The following is a 6,692-nucleotide window of genomic DNA, read 5'->3' on the forward strand; positions in this document are numbered from 1 at the left end:
TAATTACTTGTCTATTTTGACAAATTAAGAAAGGACAAAATATATTTATCTATTATTATCCTCAATTAATTACTTTGAAAAAGTAGAACTTCTAGAAAATCCTAAATTTTAATTCATCTACTTCATAATTAATAAGGATAAAATGATAAACTCACTATATTAAATTTTCTTAATTGATATGTCAATTCAAAAATATGGACAATTAATTAGGGACAGAGGGAGTACTACTTATATAAGTAGTAAATATTACTCCTATGGTATATAAAAGTTCTCTGCACTTTAGTTTATAAAAAACTTTATGCATCAGAATATATATTGATACTTACCACAAATTTGAATTAATCAAAATAATAGAAAAAGTAATTTCAAATATTACTCCTTCTGTTTTAATTTAAGCATTTTTGTTTATATTTATTAAGCTTTTTCAATTTCAATCTTCAATATAATCATAAGATTTAAGAGATTATACATATTTTTAATTTAAAAATAAAAAAAATTAAATTTTATGTTCGATCAAAATAAGACGAGTAAATAATTAAACCAAGAAACAGTACTTATCAGTCTTTTGGTTCCACAGTTTTGGAGAATGCAGAAGCAAGTGGTTTTTGGGAACTTTAGGCCAAAACTATGGGGAAATACACATTTTTCGAAGTGTGTGCCCTATGGATAAATTGAAAAAAAAAAATAGAATTCATGATGTTTAGTCCACAAGTGATTCTGATTGAAATTGTGCTAATATAATAGGTATGTATGTTTTTAAAGCAGAAGTTGAATGAAGGTGAAGACACTAACTGTATGTGTTTCCAAACTATAAGTGCAAGTCAGTTAAAAGGTAAATTTAAAATTTCTAAAATATGATTAAATCACTAAAAAAAATGGGCAAAACAAAGGGAAAAAAAATATATAAAGTGAGTATTGATTTCTAGTCTTCAAGGTAACATGGGTATCAAAATATAATATTATACACATTTTCAAAATATATACATAAATTATCTAATTTTATGAGGAGGCCACGAATTCACATGCCTCATATTTTGCATATAAATTTTCCCTTCAAATCATCTATGTGAAGTGTATGTTATATTATATAACTTGTATGTATGAGAAAATCAACACCTAAAAATATATTGTATATATGTATGTCATACAATGGTGAATGATAAGTATTTATTATCGACACTATTGAAAAAATATATGCCTGTTATTAGAATTTTTAAATGCACAAATACAATGAATATATATATATATATATATATATATCTGCTATAAAAATACATAATATTATCATATTTTTCTAAGTTTTCGATTGATCGCTCATAGTAAGTTAGTAACCATGCTAATATAAGTGGCCAATGAGACCTATTTGCTAATAAACAACTGCCCAAATGGGTAATTGGTCATTGTTTCAACTTATACCTTCACTTATGTCAAAATTAGAAAGTAGTGGTAGGTAAACCTAATTTCTAGGAATTATTTCTTCAAAGGAGCTTTAGATCATTAGTTACAAGAAAGCTAGTGATAACAACATTTTTTATTAGTCCTGACGTTTCCGTTTATGTGATATATTTTGATTGAATATTAAATTTCAGCAAGAGATAATAGTTATAAATTGTCTTATAAAAGATAAAATTAGAAAATTAAATTTTAAATAGTTTCTAAATATATAGATGTATCATTTCTTTTAAAATAAACTAAATATGAAAATGTATCAGATGGTATAGGATAAATTGAGTACTTATCTTTGTAGCCCGTCTTTTTTTCCTTTTTTTTTTTTTCATTTAATGTAATCTGATATTTGTATTGAAGTCCGACTTTTCTGGATTTGTGCCGAATAGGGTTCTATTTAGGGGGAGAGCTCACTAACACGAGTTTTTTCGTAAGACTGTGTATGTACTATCCTTTTTAAATCGTATTTATGCAACTTCACTAAATATGTCGTTATTGTTGTTGTTACCTGCTCAATGGAGGTGACAGAGTACCTGGACCACAAAATGGATAAGTCTGTGATTTGTGGCTCTTCTGTAATGATCCTTGTTAAGTGGGCTAGTTATCTATTGGGCCTTTTTGGATGAATAATGTCAAAGTGGCCCAAAACAAATTCTTTGATGAAATTGACAAAATCACTCCAAGCCCCACAATATATATATTATGGTTTGAAATAATTTGTTTACCACATAATGTATAGTTCATCATTACTACTTTTAGCTTATAACAATGATAACACACCAGTCAGGAGCAAGTTAGGTTTGATTACATGAATCCTTCACTTGATTATTTAGAGAGGATTCTTGACGAGTTCTACGTTAACTGCTAATCTATCTCGAACTCTGTTCTTTTATTTGTGTTTGGGATTAATAATGTGAGCAATATTACACGAGGCAAAGTTATAACCACTTTTATGCGGTCAAAAACTAATTATATGCACACAAGAGTTACAATAGAAAAAATCATTTCGATTGAATCAATTATTGGGGTCAAATAAAGACAAAAAATAATATGCCAATAATCTAGCACGATAAAATACGCTTCAACGGCATGGAATGGCTAGCTTTTAAAAATATCGAATTGTCTCTGTTGGACTATACCAATGAAAAATATATTTTGTATTGATTCAATTTTTAATATCAATACCAAATAAGTTAGTTTATATATATATATATATATATATATATATATATAGATAAACAAAGAATATATAATAACATAAAGAGAGAGTAAGTGAAGGAATAAGGTTAATTAACTATCAAGGATTTACTTGGTAAGACAGATAGGATTAATTAAAGGACTTGAATTTAAGTTCTGACAATTAAAAAAATGATTCGCGGTTTTATCTTTAATTGAGTTTACGTGACGCGAATTTGCATTAACTAGGTCCCCAAATACCAGACATTAAAAGATAATTCGTGCACAAAAGCATCTCGCGTTCACATAGATTTTGGGGAAGAGTTGCGACTTAAGATAATGATATAGGTAACATGGGTATGTTGTTGGGCAGTGAGGTATTGTAAAGTGAAGTAGATGAACATGGAAAATGAAGAAGTTAGTGAATGAGGGATTTGTTATGAGTATGAATCTGATAGGAATGTTTTTTTTGCTCAACACCTTTGGCCTTTTTTCTTAATGTAATATATGTGGCTTAATCATGGCATGCTGAAAAAATGAATAAGAGAAGATTGTTTGTTTCTCTTAAATTTTCTTGGGCTTCTATTTCTGTTCATCTTGTGAAGTTGGCTATTGCCTTGAATTGATCTGTTTCCCGCCATACGTAACTAGTTTGGTGGGAAACGAGTGGAAAAACCATGATTTATAAAACCTCTATTTCTAATAGTGATAAGACGGTAAATGATGCCTTGCAACTATTAATGTTTGTTAGTGAAGAATGAATATATTTATAAGCATTTCAATAGTGATATAATGAAATTGTCATTCTATTTAGTTTCAATGGGAGTTACCATATAATTAATGTGGATCTTGCTAATATAGAAACCAAACACCTGTCTATTATTCTGAAATTTAACATTGAAATATTTATTTATTTATTATACTAGTAACTAAACAACCCTTAATTGAAGTTCATATCAGTCTATATAATAGGATCAACTAGTATCTCAGAGATGACATATTTCAAGTTATTTATAAGCATCTTCATCTTTATATATGAACTCAGATACTCTTGTAAGATTAATTATAGGCATGGGCAAAACTATTGGTACAATAGCCACATCCACTTTGAAGTATTCTTCATTCAAATCCTTCCAATAATTTTCTATTATTTTTCTTATTTTTGTATGTGCTTCTTCCTTTGTAACACCATATTCTTTCATATAACATTCAACACCAGAAGATGTATCAACACCAGAAGCTGTATCTCCTCTTTTTTGCTCTTCCTAACCATATAAACATACAAAATTAATCAAATAACATCACATAAATTGAGATAGAGGAAGTATATATAAACATACCTCATGTGATAAAAGATCATTGAGTAATCTTGCAATGATACAAGATGCAACAAGCATGGGAGGTTCAGTTGTTAGCCAATCAAATGCATCTTTAGTTGCCATCTCTCCCATGCCTAACCAAGAATTAGTTGCTAGCAATAGGTAACCACTTGTTGGAATTCCATTCTTCATATATTGTTTCATTCTTGGTACTTTCTTCCCATAATACCATTTTGCCTCTTGAAAGTAAGCCTTCACCACCTTTTTCATCTGAAAAAAAAAAAAAATAGTGAAACTTGCTATAGTAAAATTCTCCAAAAAATGTATAAAATAAAATAAAATGAATAAGCTTAAATAGAACAATGATAATGAAAATTCATCTAAGTATATATTATTTGCTACTTTATTTATAAGTACCTCATTTATGGAATAGTTGACTAGAAATGACTTGTTCTCATTTGCCAACTCTTTCTCAATTTCATTGTAAACATCTAAAAGATTTTGGTAAATAATCTTCATATATGATGGTAAATCTTCTGAAGCATTAATATTCCACCTACATATATATAAAAGAATAATTATAAAAATGTTGTTAGTTATCAATATACAAAAATAAGCATTACTACCTTTCAATTGCCTGAGTGAATAGAGTAAGTTCATCTAGTGTCCCATAAATGTCATATGTGTCATAGGAGGAATGAAATTTTTGTTAATATTTTCCTTGTAACACTTGTTTGAGGCTCAAAGTGGACCCCTAAACTCCAAAAGTAAGCCTCTACCAATCTGTCTCTTACATAAGGTGATGTGTTCACTATTTCCAATTCTTTTCACCACCTACAAAAATTTATGTTTTTTTTAGTTGGAACATAATATAAAGGTTAATTAAGATATATATATATATATATATATATATATATATATATGTGTGTGTGTGTGTGTGTGTGTGTGTGTGTGTGTGAATGACTAGCTACCTTGTCATATCAGATAGCTCCTTTTTATGCAATGTTTGCAAGATGTTGAAGTCTAATTTGGCAAAGTTTAGTAAAACTTGATTGTGATTTTGATTTTGCTGGTAAAATGATATGTATTTTCTTGTTTCTACCCTCACAATGCCATCTTTAATTGGAAACTTGAGGGCATTAGTGATTTGTTGTGCAAGTTGGGAGTTGCTCAATTTAGGTAAATTTAGTTTCAATTAAGTAATGGTGAAATTTAGTGCTTCATCAAGAAATTGTTCTCCATGTACTCTGAATTGTGCTGCCTCATATAAGTTCAACATTCCTTGCACGTTGTTAACCAATTCTTCCTTGAAATTTCCTTGGTCATTAGTGAACTTCTTAAATGCATCTGCTTCAAATTATATATACATAATGTGCAAGGAAAAAAGGTACTAATTATAAGTGTTTTTTTTTCCTTGTGTTTGGTTAGTAAGAATAAAATATTTATTATCCCACAAACATTTAGGTATAATATGAGCAAATACTATTATACCGAACCTGAATCCCCAACCTTTAGAAAGGATTCAGACTTTGAGTGTGGGTCAGGATCAGGTCTTAGGTCGAGGTAAGAGTCAGGTCCTAGGTTGGATCCCAGGTCTAGATAAGGGGTCAGGAGTCAAGTCCTGGGTTGGGGTCGTGGGTCAGGAGTTCGGCACGGACCAAGCTCAAGAGTTGATGTCAGGCCTTGGTCAGGGTTGAGAGTCGAGTTCCAGGACCCGACTCCCTACTCCTAACCTTGACCCGTTATCATGAACTTCCAACTACCATTAATCTTGACTCGAGACTCTAGATTCGACCTCAATCTGGAACTCAACTCTCGATCCTGACCTCAACCTGCAACCCAAATCCTGACTCCTGACCCTGACCTTGACCCAAGAGCCGAGTCCAATCTTGAGTTGAGATCGGGTGGCATGTCATGAGTCCAAGTTGAATATTGGATCTCAAGGCGGATTCGGATGGTGAGGTTGAAAGAAAAAAATGATTTTTTTTTCTAAATTTGAATGATACTTACCACATGAGACATAATAACCTTGTTGCCTAAGTAATCGAAAACATAGAGCAATAACATGAAGGTTATCAATCCAAAATTCTTCATAGTGAGTGTGCATGTAACTCAATGATTCATCAATCTCACTTTCAAAATGATAAGCTAAACCAAGATATTGAATTGTGTTGATGAGTTCAAGTTTTTTCCAAAGAATTTGAAGGATCCATCACTAACATCTTTCTCACTTTTTCTTTTAGGTCTTCATGTTGCTTCTCTTCCCCTTCATTTTCTCCCTATTTGGGAATTAATACATTAGTCATCATATGAATTTGTTTTGTATATTGACGGTATAAAAAATATTTATTTACCGGAAGATTAGCATAGGCAAAAAAATGGTCACCCCATACGGTAGGATGATGACTACCAGAGCGACGTGTAATGATAACCTCATGATCCGCTGCAACGGTTTGTGTGCACAACTCCATTTTTCACAAGGAGTTACAAAAATTGTTTGGTAAAGGAAATGAACCAAAATTTAAACAAACATGAGTTCCAATGGCAAAGCTACATGGATCGAAGGGTGACCACTGACCAGTTAAACATTTTTCATTGAGAGATATTATATTTTATATAAAGAAAAGTATTAAATATTTTTAATATATATAAAACTCTTTTTTATAAATACATATTAAATCTTAAATACCCTTAACAAAATTTCTAAATTTGTCAACGGAATGATCAACATGATGCAACCCTAGCTCAAAG

General features: G+C 30.5%; 1 pseudogene; it reads right to left on the reverse strand.

Moving 5' to 3' along the window:
• Window positions 1-3,547: 3,547 nt before the first annotated feature.
• On the reverse strand, window positions 3,548-6,446 carry LOC125863112 (terpene synthase 17-like; annotated as a pseudogene).
• Between the last annotated feature and the right edge of the window lie 246 nt (window positions 6,447-6,692).

Source organism: Solanum stenotomum, chromosome 4, assembly GCF_019186545.1.
Source record: "Solanum stenotomum isolate F172 chromosome 4, ASM1918654v1, whole genome shotgun sequence".
Taxonomy (NCBI): Eukaryota; Viridiplantae; Streptophyta; class Magnoliopsida; order Solanales; family Solanaceae; genus Solanum; species Solanum stenotomum.